At 37.6% G+C, this 17595-nt stretch overlaps 1 protein-coding gene across 1 annotated transcript in view; it reads right to left on the reverse strand.

The window, feature by feature from the left end:
* Nucleotides 1-17595, reverse strand: part of KCNQ1 (potassium voltage-gated channel subfamily Q member 1) — a 330334-nt gene that overhangs the window by 110133 nt on the left and 202606 nt on the right. The gene's annotated exons all lie outside the window — the stretch shown is intronic.

A 17595-nucleotide genomic window follows, 5' to 3' on the forward strand; every position in this document is an offset into this window, starting at 1 on the left:
ACATACATATTTATCCCCAAATGGAACTGTAGCTTAATATAATAACAAAAATTCTGACAGGTCTTTAAAAAATATATGCCCCTCTTTGTGCATATGCATATGATCTGACAATAGAATAAAGAGAAAATAATTTGCTCATTGTGCTTTTAAATTACAGACTTTCAAAGAACCTGACATGATTTTTCAAACAGTGCCTTAAAACCAACAGTTATTTCAAATTTTTCAAAGCTTCCAAAAAAGACGCATTTTCTTCTTAACATTAAAATATAATATCAAACATTAGGCCAATTATTCAGATTGCTCATTCTATTACTCTTACCAAGATTTACTTGAATGACATTACAGCACCATCTTTATTTCCTTTTTAAGTGCATGAACATCTAATGTTTCTAACTCTCATCCCAAACACACTTCTAGTGATGGCTCTGGGGAACAGCTGCAAAAGCAGTTAGGTGTTCCAGATATTTTATCTTTATAAACTTCTTATTAGTATTCCAGATAGAATGGCATATTGAGATGTCACCTTGCAGTGCTTTTTCTCCATACTGAACATGACAGCATTCATACTCACTAAGGGATGGAGAAGTCATAGAAGTTCCATAAAAGAATTATTTTAAGTGATATAAAAGTTTGTGCAAGTTTGGGTCTTTAGCATGTTACAGCATGGTATCACCCAAGCCTCTGCAGCTAAATATAATCTGGAATTTTTGTGAGTATTTAGGTGTTTCCTCGGGATAGATCTCCCTCAGTAAATAAAAGTTCTGTATGTGCAAATGGTGGATGTCTGTCCTCTGAAGAGGTGTAGCTGGGGTGTTCCTCTTCTGAAAACTCACACTTTTTAGTAAGAAAACATTCTGCAAAGTCAAAAGCAGAACCAAAACAAAGCCATCGTTTCCTATTTTTAGCTATTCCCTCTCAGGTGGGCTCCATTATAGAAATTGTTCAGGTCTAGCAATGACAGAAAAGATTACTTTCTCCAGAAACAGCATAAAATGCATTATTTTTCAAGCTAATACCATAGAGCTTTCCTCTGCGGGTCTACAGATGGCTACCCCTAAGTGTATTTATATAAAACCATCTGTACCTCAATAATTATGCACCAAGCCTGCAGTTAGATCTGCATAGGAAGCTTTTTCCCTCTTAACACCTTCCTGAGGTGTCTTAGAGCCACTGTCTCCAGGCCCCTGCTCCCACAGATCGGACGGCAACATCATGGTTCAAGTTACAAAAATGGAAATTTGCTCCTCCTGCCTGGAATGGCTGCGTGTTTGGATCAGTTCCCAGTGGACCTAGTGCTGGTTCAGGGCACCCCTGTTCTGTGAGCCTGTGCTGCATCATTCTGCTGCTAAGCACTTGGATGACTTCCCCCAAACCCAAAGGAAATAAAGTGTTTGGGCTTTTAAGTTCTGCTTCACAGAGATGGGAGCCAAAAAGGTAAACACTGTTTAATTTTCTAGTAAATATCAAAGGTATGATATCATGCAGCTATACATCCTATACATAAAAGCACACAAAAACATCTTTTGACAAATAGAAATATATTTGAATTGCCATAAAACTGCTTGTAGTATTTTGGTTTATGCCTCATTTCCTCTGGGGTGTTCTTCACAGTCCATTATTTCTGAGTAAAACATTTTTCTTTGGGACAGCCAGTCACCAGTAGAGCACACCAAATCCCTCATTCTCTATCTACAGGACAAGTCCCATCTATAAGCAAGGCAGGCAGATAATAAAAATGGTATTTGCTATTCAGTGAAATAACAAAGCTACATGACCAAAATGATTTTCCAATGCAGCTATTCACCATCAATCATTTTTCAGTGCTAACATGAACTACCATGCCAGGAGGAAAAGTTAATATTCTCCTTTTAATCCTTCCCATTTCCAGCTCCAGTAGGAAGCCTTACAGTAAGCTTGTTTCTGCTTATGCTGAAAAATGCAATTCTGCACAACAGGCTGTCCTGATTCCCCAAGATTAAATGCTTCTGCGATGAGAGAAGGGAATAAAGGATTTAATTAGTAGCCAAGGCTGTGATTCACGGTTGTTTGATCTCTTTGGCAAACTGGTAACAAACGCTTTAGTAAATTGAGGGCTTAACCATTAACTGGTGATATTTGTTTGTTCAGCCACTTGTGACATCTCTGAATTTTGGTTACAGAGGGGCTGTCTGCAGCCTCTGGGCACAGGGAGCACGCTCAGACGTCAGAAAGGTGCTTGATGTGTTACCGCGCCCACCTCTATGAATACCTCGGTTTTTTTAGGAGTGTGGCTGGAAATGACCTCACCTGAGTGTGCTGCCAGAGCACAGCACCTCACCTTGCTGCTGTGTCCCTCCCCTGCCCTTTGGAGAGGCACAGTGATTCGCTGATGGCAGCCTAGAAAGGGTCTCCAGGGACTGCTGGGCACCTCCAGAGAGCCTTTCTGCTGCAGTGTAGCTGTGTGAGCAAAGCTCTCACGCAACTGCAGTCCCTCATTTTCAGATGTTTAGCTTTGCCTGACTTTGGGGGAAAGCTTGTTGGATAAATGCATTAGCAACAGGGTCAGCAAGCCTTCTGCTCTTTTGGCAACAAAGCTATCTTCCTCCCCTAAGCATTTATCAGGCTTTGAGCCTGATCAACACCATACCCATTAATATCACAACTGACATATGAAGGAACTTGCCAAACACTGTTTGACTGATTCTAATAACCAGCAGCATGTTATCTTAAAAAGTAATATACACAGAATGCCTTTAAAATCAAGCTAGTTATTATTTCTGATACTGGACAACTTTCCCAGCCTGCACCCTTCTGATGAAAAACCACCAATAGCTTTCACTGGCTACCAGTAATTTCCTTTCTCAATATGAAGAGAACATCAAGATCACCTTGAATACAGCACATGCTATGTGACATTTCTCATGGATTTAAACTCAAAGAATTAGGCCCTGAAGCCATCAAGGAATCTACAACTTTGTTACAACCCTTAGAAATCCAGAAGGATGAAGAAGAATGTAACAATTCAACAACAGAAGACCGTCCTCGTTGTAATACGGCCAACAGATTCATAGAAACCTACATTATTTGCAGGTATGAACTAGGACTGCTTTGTACATGCACTGAAAAACAACCTGTCATGGATTCAGGCACTATTCAAAGCATAAGAAATGAGGATGAAAAAACCTGGCAACAAAATACAATGGATTGAGCACCCACATTAAAAAAAAAAAGCCTGGCAGCATTAAATGACCAGAAATCCTTAGTTTTTCCTGCCTCCTTTAGTTGTTAAGATACTTAAGCTACAACCAGTCACTTGGAGGAAATCTGATCTCATCACCAGTCCATTAGAAATCTGAACTGGAATTTCACTTAAATTGGAAAACAAGCATGATGAAATACTTTACGTAATTCAACTGACATTTCCATTTGGTTGGAAAGTTATTACACGTTAATAAATGCTCTGAACTGTTGTAATTCAGACTTCTGTTCATTTGACTTCATATTGTTCACTTTCCCCACACAATCGGCCAAAGCATCAGTAGGTTTCTGAAGCTGTGGCTCCTTCCCCAGTCCCACACTCACTGGGAATGCCACTGCTCAGTCAGGACCCACCTGCCTTCTTCCTGCCAGGGGACATGCAGGGCCAGCCCAGAAGAATGTTCTGGGACAAAGGCTAAAACTTTTTAGTTGCCAAAACTGTGTGGCTTTATGAAAAAGGAACTAAGCAGGTGCATGGTTCAGTTGCTCTATGATTCAAAACAAATAAAACCTTTTTTTAAAATTAAACTTTACAAGATTATTCCCCTTTCTGAAACAGATTTATTTTGATAAAGAATCATAAAGGAAAAGCAATTATTAATCAGAAATATTAATTGCCCTTACAAAGCTGCTAAAGTTTATATCAAACCCGTAGTAATTCCATTAGAAGTTTGTTCCCCTTTTCATCTCAGGAAGGTGTTCTACATATTGGTTTTGTGTTAACAGAAATATTAAAGCAACAGGGCAGAGGAAAGGTAGTGCTGATTTCCTATTTCTAACACTTGCCTTTTTGTTCATGTGCAGAACATTTCATTATGAGGACTGTGATGTCTGGCACAGACCTCCCAACACACATGGACACTGATATTATCAGAGCCTGAAGGTCAATGCTCTCTGTTCAGAATGAGTCCAACAGGAACAAAAACACAGTTGGAGAGAGCCACAGATTTATAACATCTTTTACAAAATGCCCATTTCTCAGTAAACCTAATACTGATTTGAAGTCAGGCTCAGTTTTTAAACCTATTTAAATTCTCTGCAGTCATCTTAAATTTCTGACTTGGGACAGGGTAAAGTATTAAGAAAGAAGACTGAAGTTGGTTGGCCTGAAGCTTTTGGCAGTAATCGTTATTTAGATTTGAGCTTTATCTTTAATGCATCGGTTTTCAATCATGTGTTTTGCATGTGAGCTGAAGTATTTTTTTCCATTCAGGCCCTGAAAAACATTCCTTGTCACAGAATCTGGTGGAAGAGATTCAGAGTAACTACATTAATCCATTTCATTAGTGCATTTAAGTCTAATGAAATCTTCCATCCTTAGTCCTCCAGGCATTTTAGGTATAGAATTTGCTGTGGCTCAAGCTTATTCTGTCATTCCCTGCCTACTCCCAGTTGATGGAAATCTCTCTGCACTGAGCTGCATTTTAGATGCCGAAAATTGGAAGAGATTAGGTTGCATTGCTGTGGATTCTGAAACAGAAAATACTTGATCACCATACCCAGGGATAAAATCAGAATCACTGATTATTTCCAATATTATAGACTACCCAGTTTCTCCTTTCATTTGTTGTTAGTTTAACAAGTGTTTTTTGCCATCATTATGATCAGTTCAGTGAGGGCTCTCTACAAATAGCCTGGCCCATAAATGTTTTGCGAAAACTATCTTAAGGATAAACCAGTAAAAGCTGCCCAGAAATGTTAGAAAAGCATGATGGCATTTGAAAAGCAAAACAGTTACACATCTGAAGTTTAATTAAATGGGCTTAGTTTACACAGGACCACAGAATGGTTTGGGTTGTAAGGGACCTTAAAGACTGTCTCATTACAACCCCCTGCTGTGGACAGGGACACCTTCCTCTAGACCAGATTGCTCAGAGCTCCTTCCAACCTCACGGTGATCACTTCCAGGGATGGGACACCCACAACCTCTCTGGACAAACTGTTCCAGTGCCTCACCACCCTCACAGAAAAGAATTTCCTCCTGGTACCTCATCTGAACCGACTCTCTTAGTCTGAAGCCATTTGCCCTTGTTCTGTCATTACTTGCCCCTGTAAACAGTCTCTGTCTTCCCTGTAGGCTCCCTTCACGTACTGGAATTTACTAAATGCTCCCATAACATTTTCAGTGTAATCAAAGTTAGAAACTAGTCACAAAACAAATGAAATTCGGATAAATTCATCTATCCCCCCCCCCCCCCCCATGGTTATCACTGCCAGAGTCTTCACAGGTTTAAATGCAATAGAACTACAGAAATAATAGATACACAGAACAAGAAGAATCACAAATAGAAGGTAAGATAGCTTCAAAAAATTTCTTTGGTCTCAGCATTCAAAGGCATTTTAGTAATTACTGGCAAACAATCTGTTTATGAAAGATCTACATCAGCTGAACTCCTGTTCATGCTTGTAAATTAGTTATGAATGGGAAAGATTTCATCAAATGAATTTGTTCATCTAAGCACTGAATAATTCAACAACAATAGCTAATTATTTCTATGAAGACATTTGATGAATAATTTTATAGAACAGTATGTCTCAAGGTTTTAACTTCAAGAATAAAAGTTTCTTTGACTTAAATGCATGTCTTATAATGTAATTTCTGTTCCCAACCTAGGGGAATGCAGGAGCTGACTTCCATAGGAGTATCAGTGATTCTAAATTAAAAAATTTGTCTGCAGGAGTAATGTCAAAATCAGTCTTTTGGTGAACCCTTCAGCCAGTAAACAATTTGATTATTTACTAATTGTGAACATTGGCCCATGGGGAATTAGCTTAAGTTGAATTAACATTTGTACTCTTCTTCACCCACTATGTAATTTCCCAAGTATATGAGGTTGGTCTTTTTTATTTAAAATATGTGATTTTAAAACCACAATCATCTTTTAATGGATTTACATTTTATTCTACAGCAGCTTTCATGTCTCCCTTTTCAAAAGTAATAGGTTTAACTGAGAAATCCTTTCATGTAATTATAGCAATCCTCTTTCTCTCTACAGATAGTCTGACTTAGTTTGATTTAGTTTGAAGATTTTTAACAGACATACAAAGAAAGGCAAGTTTAAGAAATAACATCTCCTTTGGGAGGATTTTGGTGTTTTAAACAAAAACCAACAAAAAATGCTTTCCAACTAGACCTAAGAGGATCCAGAATAGCTAAATGGCATAGGATTCTGGAGTGTCACACTTAAATTTGTTCAACTTTCTTTGGGGGAAATGGTCCAACACATTGTATGTCTAGAACAAAGACAAACTGCTGAAACTAGAAGGAAGACCACGTATAGGTTTTCAGAACTAATGCCATGCTGGGGCAAACAGAGGTAGCAGCAAGATATTTCCTCTGTGGTCTACTCCACAGTGATGGCAGCTAAGAACTCAACTCTTACAAGGGTAGTTTGTATGGAAATCAGGGAATAGCCAGAGATTTCTTGTAAATCCTTAATTGCCTTTGCTGTATATTTTCACAATTCCATTTTAACTCATGCCTATTACTAGGACAGGAAGAGCTGCACAAAGAACATAGGGAAAAAATAGGAAGACAAAATTATCTTTGGTCAGGACCAAAAAGCCACATAAAGAAAGCAGGAAAACTATACAAGTCAGTTCCCATTCTGTCAGAACCAAGTATTGTTTCACAGCTTTGGTGATGTCATTATCAAATACCAATTGATATTGATGTCCATATCAAATCACAGAGAACCTTTATTCGGCTCTTCACTCTCTGCATCTTACTGAGTTAGAAGGCTGCTGCTTTTTCACACGGTTTCAAGGCCAAGCAATTTGAAAGTAGAGAGACACAACTGAGATCACAGATAAGTAAATAATAATGTACAGCACTCTTACAGATAGAGTCTGACACATTAAACTCCTTTTCTAAAGAAGCTGAATTCAGAACACAACAGAGCTTTTTGTTCAGTGCACACAGGAAGCCGTAGGCATCATTATTTTGCCTCCTCTGGTTAAAAGCCATCTTTTCAGATTAAAAATAATATTTTTTTGCTGAGCTTTTCATTTATAGCTATGAATTATACAAGGAAATTCAGGGCTACACTCAGAGGCATAAAGAAGAAATAACCATACTTCCCCTGGCTACTTGCCTTTCTATTGTTTGACTATTAATCTTACAATAACCTTTAAATATTTAACTGGATGATGTTACACTACTTCATTATGCTCGAGAAGTTGCTCACACTACACAGTAGCTTTTTGCTGTGCTCATTGTAGGGAACTACAAGGCCCCTACAAACTCAAGACTGAGCTTGACTTTTCTATTTGGCTTAAATTACATTGCTCAGAATGCATCTCAGATACAATCTGTACACAAAAATATCTAATGCTGAATATGAGATGTAAAAGCACCAAAATTATGTAACCCATTGAGATTTCTCAACTATATGTTTCTATTCCCAATTATTTGCTCCTACTCTATGTAACACATACTAATTTAACATATGCTGTATCTCACATCTTAATTAGGACTCATCTTGTGGTACTACTGCTGCCATCCCATTTAACCTTTTGTTTTGAGACAAAAGAAGCTTTCATTGGGTCAGCTACTGATGCAGTTCATAGAGGACTCATGAAAGGTCAAAGCAATATTGCCTTATTTAAACCCCACACAATGACTTTAGCCAGAACCCTCTTCAGTTTTTTCCTCACATCTCAGTGACATGTGAATTTTCAATAATAAAGAATAGATGCAAAAACATTGTCCCTTGTTTGTAAAACCAATCATAGGCAAGAGGTTAGAGTCACTTACACAACTTCACGAATTCAACTACCCTACCAAGGCAAAGTTGAGAGAGTATCTCAGCTGTTCAACACACATGAAAGTCATTGCATGGTTGTGACTGAAAAAATGAAGCAGGTCTCCTGTTGCAGAGACAGGAATTACAGCAGGAAAAATACCTGAAAGGAATTGATGTGAATACCAATATTTAAATAATTACCAAATTAAGTGATGATACTATTTCAGAATTCTTAACACTTTCCATGTGTTTTTTTACCACAGAGGTGATTGGCAAATTCCCCTGCTCCTCAGTAACGATAAGGAGAAGATGGAACGTGCTGCTGCGAAGCTCTTTCTAAGCACTGAATTCTGAGAACAAACTGTACCCAAACCCCCCGCCATTGTCACAGAAATCCACTGGAAATCACGAAGCCAAACCCTGCTCTCGTGTTCACCATGGGTAACAGAAGGGACTGGGAGCTGATGGACTGTGAGGTCACCTTGGCTCCTGGCCTGCCATCTCTGTAGGGGCTCTGGATGTTACTCATGCACAGTGATAGAAGTGTGTTCTCACAGCTGCACTTTTTAGTGGGTGTAGCCTCCAAAAATAAACTGATAGAAGACTGCAAACACGAGGGTGCTGCTGCGGTTTCTGTGAGCTGCAGTGAAAAGCCCGGCAAACAGTGAAAGATGGCATTAGGACAAGGGGACTTCACCTCCCTTGTCAAAGCCATCACTTCAGGGAAAAAAGGCAGTTACAAATGTAGTTCAAAACTGCAATTTTTGCAACTGGAAGCATTCTCCAGGATTTGTTATTTTACAATAGTGGAGAAACACATGGGATTTCAACTTGTGGAGAACAGCCTTTCCCTATAAATCACAGAGTGTAATCTGAAACCTAGAAACAGCACAGGGGCTCACATTTATGGATTTAAAACAGATGAAGAGCAAGCATGCTCTTAACCCTTTCCCCATAATTCCTTACCAGTACAAAATAAAAATGAATATACAAATACTGAACAGAAATTAACTTGGCAAAAATCAAGATTAATACAATTCTGTAAACACTGAATAGTTTAGACTTCCCTAAGGACACAAGCACAGAATTGTGCTAAAGCAAAGCACTGTAAAACTGTTAGAGCATAATCCAGTCTTTGGACTGTTCTTTCATCAACTTTTATTTAAGCAGTTTATCTTACTGAGATTAGGATCTCTCCTATAGAGCAAGACCTGGCAAACACAGGCCTCTGGTTTTGAATATCAGGCTATATTTCACTGGGAATGAAGTAACTAGCAGCCTGTCGTCTCACCATAATGTTATAAACTCCTTAATCAGGCAATAGGAGAACTAATACTAACACATTAGTAATAATTTCTCTTCAAAAATATGTAAGAGCATTAAGATGACATATTGTTTATTTATGGTTCTTAAGATCCCAAATAATTTCTGTATCAGTTTAGCTTCTCCTATGGCTCGCTGCAAAAAAAATCCAAAACCCAGAAAACCCTGTTCCAACTTGAATCCTAAGACACAGCCTTCTCCTTGATTTTTTAATTTTAAAAAATTTAAATTAAAAAACACAGTGTAAAAGAATGGACTGGAATCTCAGCATTGCCAAGATGCATTAGTCTCTACTTTGTCAGAGTCAGAGTTCCAGTACTTCCAGAAATTCACTCACAAACGTAACACAATGGTGTGATTGAAACCAGAAATGGGCCCAGATTGAAATAAAGTATGATGGCATGTCATGTCAAATCTCTACCCAGTGTAATATTTTAGAGAAAACTCTAAACCAACCATCCCAGGATGGCTGACAGGAGAAGACCAAAAATAATTTTAAGCTTACTGCAAGATCACTCATCTGCAGACACAGTATTTGCCTCTGGTAATTCAAGCTCTGTCCCTTTATTGGCTGCAGTTCAGTGAAGTGGTACTTTTGCCAATGGCTCCTAATGAAAAGCTAGGGTATCTCTGGTCTTCACTGAAAAGGTTGCAATTGATGGAAAAAATATCTCCAAAGTGGCAATGATGGGCACCTGAATCCTTTTCAAGTGAATAAATCAGCTACCTAAGAACAGCAAAAAAAAAAAAAATCATGAAAACGAACTCAGTCTTAGACACTGGGCGTGTTGTGGAGCATCCAGAAAATACAGTCATGGCTAGAATTTTGTGCTACAATAATCAGAGGGGCAACCTGAAAAAAGTCTGAGCTCTTTTGAAAAATCCTGCTAAAGCTCTTTTATGTAATTGTAGTTGCAAAGAAAGATTAGGGGAAAACAGGGAGTGTAACACAAAAAATTACATTACTAGCCCAATTCTGTCTTATGACCAACATTTGGTATGTCAAATGGTGTGTTAGCAGATCTCCATAACCACAAGAGCCATGTCTTCTACTTTACATAATTTCAAATCAAAGACTGATTTTTCACAAATATATACTTTGTGGAAAACATAATATTAGACCATCAACAGGTACACCTTCATCCTTTCATCACTAAAGATTTTCAAGCTACAGTCCAAGTTCAAGTAGGACCACCCAATGCTTCACATTATTCCTGCAGATGCTCAGATCCAGACATCATCTCTTGTGAACCCATGATGGCATTGGTATACAAAGGCCATTGAGATTTACAAATATGTGCATCAGACCATCTAACTAGGTTGGGATGGATACATGCTTCTGAAAAATCTCATGAGAATATCTAAATTATTGTGATAACCCGACCTATTCCGTATGTACAAATTCTGTGGGTTAGAAGGAAGAGGCACTTTGCACCTTGAAAGCCACTAAAAATAGGGACTGCATCACATTTACTGAATTATGTATTCCAAATACATGGATAAACCCTTCTTTAAAGCACATCCAGGGCAGAAGCTCCTGCCTAAATGTACCAATTGTGTTCAAGTCCCCATCTGGCCACATTGGGTGCAGGACTACACGCACAAAGTCAAGGGGAGAACACAGCCCTGAACCTACACACAGGCTTGGCACACCAAGGGATCAGTAGAAACTTGGAAAATTTGTACATACAAGATGACACTTAAGACAGCAAATGTAGATTACATATTGTGTAGTACTCTAGATACACACTTCTTAATTAGGTTGTTTGGGAATATCTGACCTGAAACATCCAATTACTCTTCAATCTAAAATTAAAGAATGTAATGTGTTATTAGTATTGCAAAAAGGCAGGGAATTTTATGAACTGATATGCAGGAGACAGAAACTGGCTGGAACTGACTACTTTGGTATGTGAACTCTGTTTCTGTCTGTGGCTTCAAAGCATAAGCACAACTCAACAATATATTTTTTTTACTAGAATTACCCTCTGGAAAGTTAGATATGGAAACCAGAATGTGTTTTAATTACTTTTCCCCCTCTTAATTAAGAAACTGTTAACAAGCCCAGCTGTATATTTCAATTTAATTTCTGTTACATAAGAAAAAATATTTTTCTTAATATTCCTATTTCATTGTGTAAATATGTGATGATGTGTACAGAACAATTAACAGCTGAATACTTTGTTAGAAATATCAGATTACTTTGTAACTTTACAGCCTTGCAACACACATTTTTGCAAAGCAATAATTCCTCAGTAAGGGTTGAGCATCAGCTCAGTTACACTCATTGTAGGGAACAGAAATGCCTTGATCCTGGCAAGTTTTAGGTGGGCTTTATTTATTCTAGAAATATTAGAATTTCCCTTTTTTGGGTGTAAAATAGATGCATACACAGCTCTCACTCTCAAGTGTCTTTCCTACAAAAGAGGTAGAATCAGAAGTTAGCCAAACCCTCAGCTGGTTCAAATCAGAACTCCACTGATTTAATTAGGCAATCCTGAAGGTCTTAGAAGAATACTGCATCAGGCCCTCCTCTCCTCTTTTCTCTCCATATCCCTGTGAGCCAGCTCTCTTCCCCACCCCACCTTCCTTCACATTAGCTCTTGGCCTCTCTCTCCTCCTCTGACTTCCCTACACTCAGATTTTTCTACTTTATATTTTCTGGATCTGTCCTGGGGTTCCTCCTCTCTCTTGTATCAGTCAAAAGTTATTTGTCCCTGTTTTCACAGCCCTTCATGGTTTACTGTGACTTCAGCCATCAAATCTCAGAGCTGTCTTCACTCTGTGTGCCACCACTCAATAATCACACAAACATCTTTCAACATTTCCTTCCTTGTTGCCTTTTACCAACCAATTCTCCAGCAGAACCTTTTCCTACTTCTCCTTACTCTTTAGTTCCACATAATCTTCTTAACAACTGAACACAATTCAGAGAATATAATCCTCATATTGTGATGAGCACAAATGCTGAAGAGGAATACAGTAAAATTAGGCTGTCATTGTAGCTATTGGTTTTGCAACCATGTTTTCTGTGCTCAACAAATTACACTGATGTCTTGAAACCAAGCAAAAACATATTCTTTCAGATTTTTGCAAGACAAGAGTTGTTTTGGAAGAAAAAGGACTTACCAAACCTAATTGGCCCTTCCCAGTAAGCACTTTGCAGATACATTGCAGTAAAAGGCAATAAATTATTCCATTTCTACCTATTTAATAAAAATATCTATTTATATAATCTAAAATTCATAGCAATTAACATGCAATAAACATCTATGAAAGCAAATTGCAAACAAGAACTGGAGAAAAAAGAAAAATTTGATTTTGAAAACAGCAAAACTGAGAAGGTATTTTTAAAGTGATAAGGAAGGTGAGGAGACTTTCAGTAGACACCTCAGTGATGCCTCACTGAAAATCTTCTGAGAAAGTAGAAAAGTGTGAAATGGGAAAAGTGCACTGAAAATCAGTAGTAATTTTCTACCAGCTGGTTTTACACCTTGCCTTTATATCCCTGAGTTCTTCACAGTCCAAGAGCAGAGAGGAGAGCAGGCTCTGTGTATGCAGGAATACTGAAACAAAGCTGGGTTCATTTGTGGTCTAGAGCTTCATGGAGAGTTTATCAGCACTGAAGGTAATAATGCACAATGCCACCCTCATATGAAGAGCAAAGAGTTGACTTCACAGTTGGCATCGTTCAGGGCTTTAATTTCAGTCTTCATTATTAAGCCCTGATCACTTTGGGGACTGAAAAACAGTAATGAGCAAGCACAGCCTTATCATACCCATGAAGAGCTTTTTATTTGGGTTTAATACTGCTTTCCTCCCTGGTTAGGATGGTATGAGAAAACCAGCCAATGGTATTTCATCTGTGGATGGTGTGGTTTCAGCCAAACCAGGCTCTGAGGCTGTATTTTCTCTACCCCCTCACACGCCCTTTCTATTAATATTATTTTCCTGTCCTCCCAGTTTATGAAAGCATGCTCTCACCAGGACCATCTACTGAGACCCTTAATGAGAGCCTGAACAACATCACAGGTATTTTTGCAAACAGGTAATTATCTAGACTTTTCCACATATAAAATACAAATGATATTCCCCCCTCCTATCCCCTACATAATTTTATTACTCATTTTTTGCATGGCTTTTAGAATACAGAAGAAAGAACATCCATTAGAAGAAGAGTCAGGTTGCCTTTTCACCTAGCACTTTTGAGTTAGTATTGATTTTCCTGGAATGTGCTGATGAACAAACCCTGAATTCCACTTGAAAATCCTATTAAATATCCTGTAGTTGGCAAATGCTGGGTTATAAGAGTAAATATCACATTAAAATATGTTACAAGTAGTAAATACTTGTATTTACTAGTAGTACTAGTAAATACAAGTAGTAGTACTAGTAATACTAGTAGTAAAGTACAATAAACCTGACATTTATTGACCTGCAGGTCTACAAGTCCTTTTTTGGCCTTGGGGTGTCTGATCTTGTGTGTGGCTTAATGCAATAATCAAATAATTAATATAGTTGTGTATTTTCTTTTTCTTTGCTGGTTCTTAGAGTGGCTTGGCTTATAAAGACATAGCCTTTTTTGGAGGATTTTGTGTATAAGATATTTGGATCAGGAAAAAACTTGGAGGTTTGGTGGTATTTATAGCCTAATTTTGAATTTTAACGTCAGCAATCAGTTTGCAGATGTTTTGCTTTGTGAAACAACTGTACAGATTTACAACTTTTCCCCAGGCAAGTATAAAATGCATTACTCATTGCTTGTTATTATTTTCTTATCATTGATAGGATATTTTCTTACCATTGATGGTGGACTTGCAATGTTGGGTTAGTGGTAGAACTTTATGAATTTAATGGTCTTTTCCAGCCTAAATGATTCACTGATCATGTTTTCAATGAAATAACAATTTGGTCAGAATACAAGGAAAACCAAGCTGATAAACTGCTTAAAATTCAACCAAACCCAGACAAATTATAAACAAGTTTGAGCAAATACAGCCTGAGAGACTCCATCCTGGAGTGCCATAATGGGAAGCTCTTAAAAATCTGTGTTTGTTTGCTGGTTTATGCAAAAATGCTGAGCCAGGCACAGCCAGCTTTGTGGGCAGAAAATGCCTGGTGACCGTGCAGGACAAGGAGACTCTGCTGTGCCTTTCAGGGATCAGGGACTCAGTGATGACTTTTTTCAAGCCAGGGCTGATGTCTGCTGGGCAGCAGCTGTGGAGCTGTGACTGCAGCTCATCCCATGGGCAATTTATCCCTGTGGCAATGCCAGTGAGAGACCTATGAAAAGTTATGACCTATGAAAAGTTACGGCCTATGAAAAGTTACATGGCCTAAGAACAGCAGAGCTTAACGCGCAAGGCAAATGTGACTTTTTGCACATAACTCAGAACTTCAGCCTCTAGCACTTCTTGGTAGCAGTGGGTTTCTTTAAACACACTAAATAAATTCCTAAAGATGCAAGCAGACAACTAAAAACACTCAGGTAAACCCTACCAACTGCTCCTCTATCTCAGAGTTGTCTTATACTGATAAAAGTCTGGTCTTTAATTGAAACAAAAATAATTTCCCTTAATCTCAGCCCAAACCAGAAACAAATGGTTCCGTTTTAAGAAAACTCTTGGAATTTTACATTTGAAAAGGATTAAATATATTTTCTTTGTAGTGATTATTTCTGTTTGCAAGTCAAGACAAAATTCATCAATGATAAAATGCCACGATAAAGAACAATTTTTTTCTGAATTTCCAGTCTGAACAGGAAGCAGAAAAAACCCAAATAAAAACAACAAATAAAAACTCAGCTCAAAATCTTTTCCTTCAAGTCTTTCATTACACAGTTTGAAAACCCAGGAGATTTGGATGAGTCTGAGAGTCTCCACATGGGGCAATTTTTGCTCAATTCTCTGAATCTTTATCCACTACTTTTTTATTGAGAAGACTAAGATGAAATTGTTCTCTAGAACAGATTATTAAATTTGTCTTTTTCTGTCACCAGATGGCCTCTGCTTATGTTTAAATGCAAGTCTAAATACACCTAAGAATACTTTATATTCCATAAGTTTAAATATTATCCTCTTTTGAACAGTATTTACATGTGTTGTCTGCGTATATATATGCACAAATTAGACAAAATAAGCCAACAGCAAATAAAAAATTATTTTAATTTGTACAATTAGGTGATTAAACTGAATTTGTGATTTTTTTTTCCCACTCAGTTCCTTTTTTTTTCCCAGAGGTATGGAAGGTCCTGAAATGTTTTACCCTGGAAAACAGCCTGTACTGATAGCTGTAGTTGTTTTCCAGGGACATTCGATACCAAGCTATTAGGACAATTATTTGTTTGCAGTCAGAGCTAAAATAAAGACCAAATAAAATCCTAAATGATTTTTCACATCAGAATATTTTCCTGAATCCGGGCTGAAGTGAATGCAGTTACACTGTATTTTAGTGAAAAGCAACTGCAGAATTTCTGAACAGCTCTTGCAGCTTAAGATTCACATTCCAATAAAACTGAAGCGCTAACTGGCTACAGACAGTATTTTCTAGTACTAAGTTCTGTCCCAAAGCTTGTTTTTATTCTGATACTCAAAATTATTAAAGCACTATAAAGTTCCTCTTCAAATGTAGTAAAAAGTATTTCTTATATAGTTATGGTGGCATCACAAATTACTTAAGCTATGTACAAACTATACCTGGACATTCCTTTACCTGACTCCTTACAAGGTAAGTATATATAACAAGGCTAAAACCCCCTATCTGGGTTCCAAAAGACAAGTTTTTATTATTTCAAATTTCATATGTGTGAACTTCTAGATAAAAAACGGGATCTTACTTCACTTAACATTAATCAGCACAACACAAAATGTTTTATCAGTAGCAGTAACACAATCCTGACTGTTTTAATAGAAAAAAAAAGCTTTAATTTGTGCCTCTGTGTATATATGAATAAATATATATTTGCTTGCTTATTATTAGAATCATTCTATGAACCACAGAGTTAGTTCTCTTCTTTATCAGGTAAGAAGAACATTAAGAGTAGTTGGTTGGAAGAAAAAAGAAATGGAATACAAAATGGAGGAAATACTGTATCCCCCTAAATGAGGTCAGGCCCTTTCAAGTTTCTTGGATTGTGCAAGGATTGATGTACAATATATAAGCTTCAAGATGTTTTCCACTTTACAACATGTAGACCTGCATATAATTTGAAGGTCCAAAGGCCTGAAGTCCAAGAACCCTCTTCAAGTCAGTGGCAATTCAGAGCATTTTCGTGAGAGAACTAAAATAACTCGTATGAATCCACCGGAATAAAAAAAATCTGCCCTATTGTGTGTTACTCGGTTACTAAGACAGCCTTAAATAAAAACATGTGGATTATATAATAACATATAATTGTTTAGTTTTTGTAATGTACCCTCACCTAAGTAGATAATTGGCAATGAAGACTGAACATGAGAACTTTTGACCTGAAATTACTCTTTTCTTTTTTTTTTCTGGATTCAACAGGAACATGCTCTCTGTTCTCTCAAAACTTAAAACAATTTACAAGGGTCATGATTTTTTTACTTAAAGGATGTGCTTAGATAAGATTCAATAGTTCTTGGAAGCTGAGGGGGGATATCCAACACAGTGGTACCTATTTTTAAACAGGAAAAATGACAACATAGTTGCTGGCAACTGACAACACTTAAATCAATATTCTGGAAGTATCACAGTATCACCTGTCAGTGAAAAAGAACCAAGAGAATGTCAAAGAAATGCCATTTATGCTTTATTTTTCTCACACACATGTGTAAAGGTAAATTTTAAAATATGCATTCACACCAGTTCTTGAAGAGAACATGAACGGCAGAGACGACGTAATACAAGAAGATTAAAGTGCCCCTAAAATTGCTTCTCATCTTTACCCATTTGTGGAGAGCTGTCCCTTCACAAGAGTTAGCACAGATCTGGCATGGTAAAATCTTGGCCTGCTAAAGTCAATAAAAGTTTTGCTACTGATGTCATTGGGTTGGAATTTCTTCTATTATCTTTAGACACCTGGACAGCTGCCTGAACATCTGCTGAGGTTGTCTCTAAAACGTCAAAGTGCAGTTTCTTACAATTACTCTGATCTGCTGGTGAGGACAACTTCATCCCATTAAAAAGTACTTATAAATTAGGGTTCATTACAGGTTGCTGCGCCTGACTTGTTTGGTAAATTTATTATGGAGCTCTCTCACGTGAGAAAACATAATCAAATTCTTTCTTGCTCCCCAGAACCACATTTTTCTTGACCCCCATCAAAACA

Source organism: Ammospiza nelsoni, chromosome 6 (assembly GCF_027579445.1).
Source record: "Ammospiza nelsoni isolate bAmmNel1 chromosome 6, bAmmNel1.pri, whole genome shotgun sequence".
Classification (NCBI taxonomy): Eukaryota; Metazoa; Chordata; class Aves; order Passeriformes; family Passerellidae; genus Ammospiza; species Ammospiza nelsoni.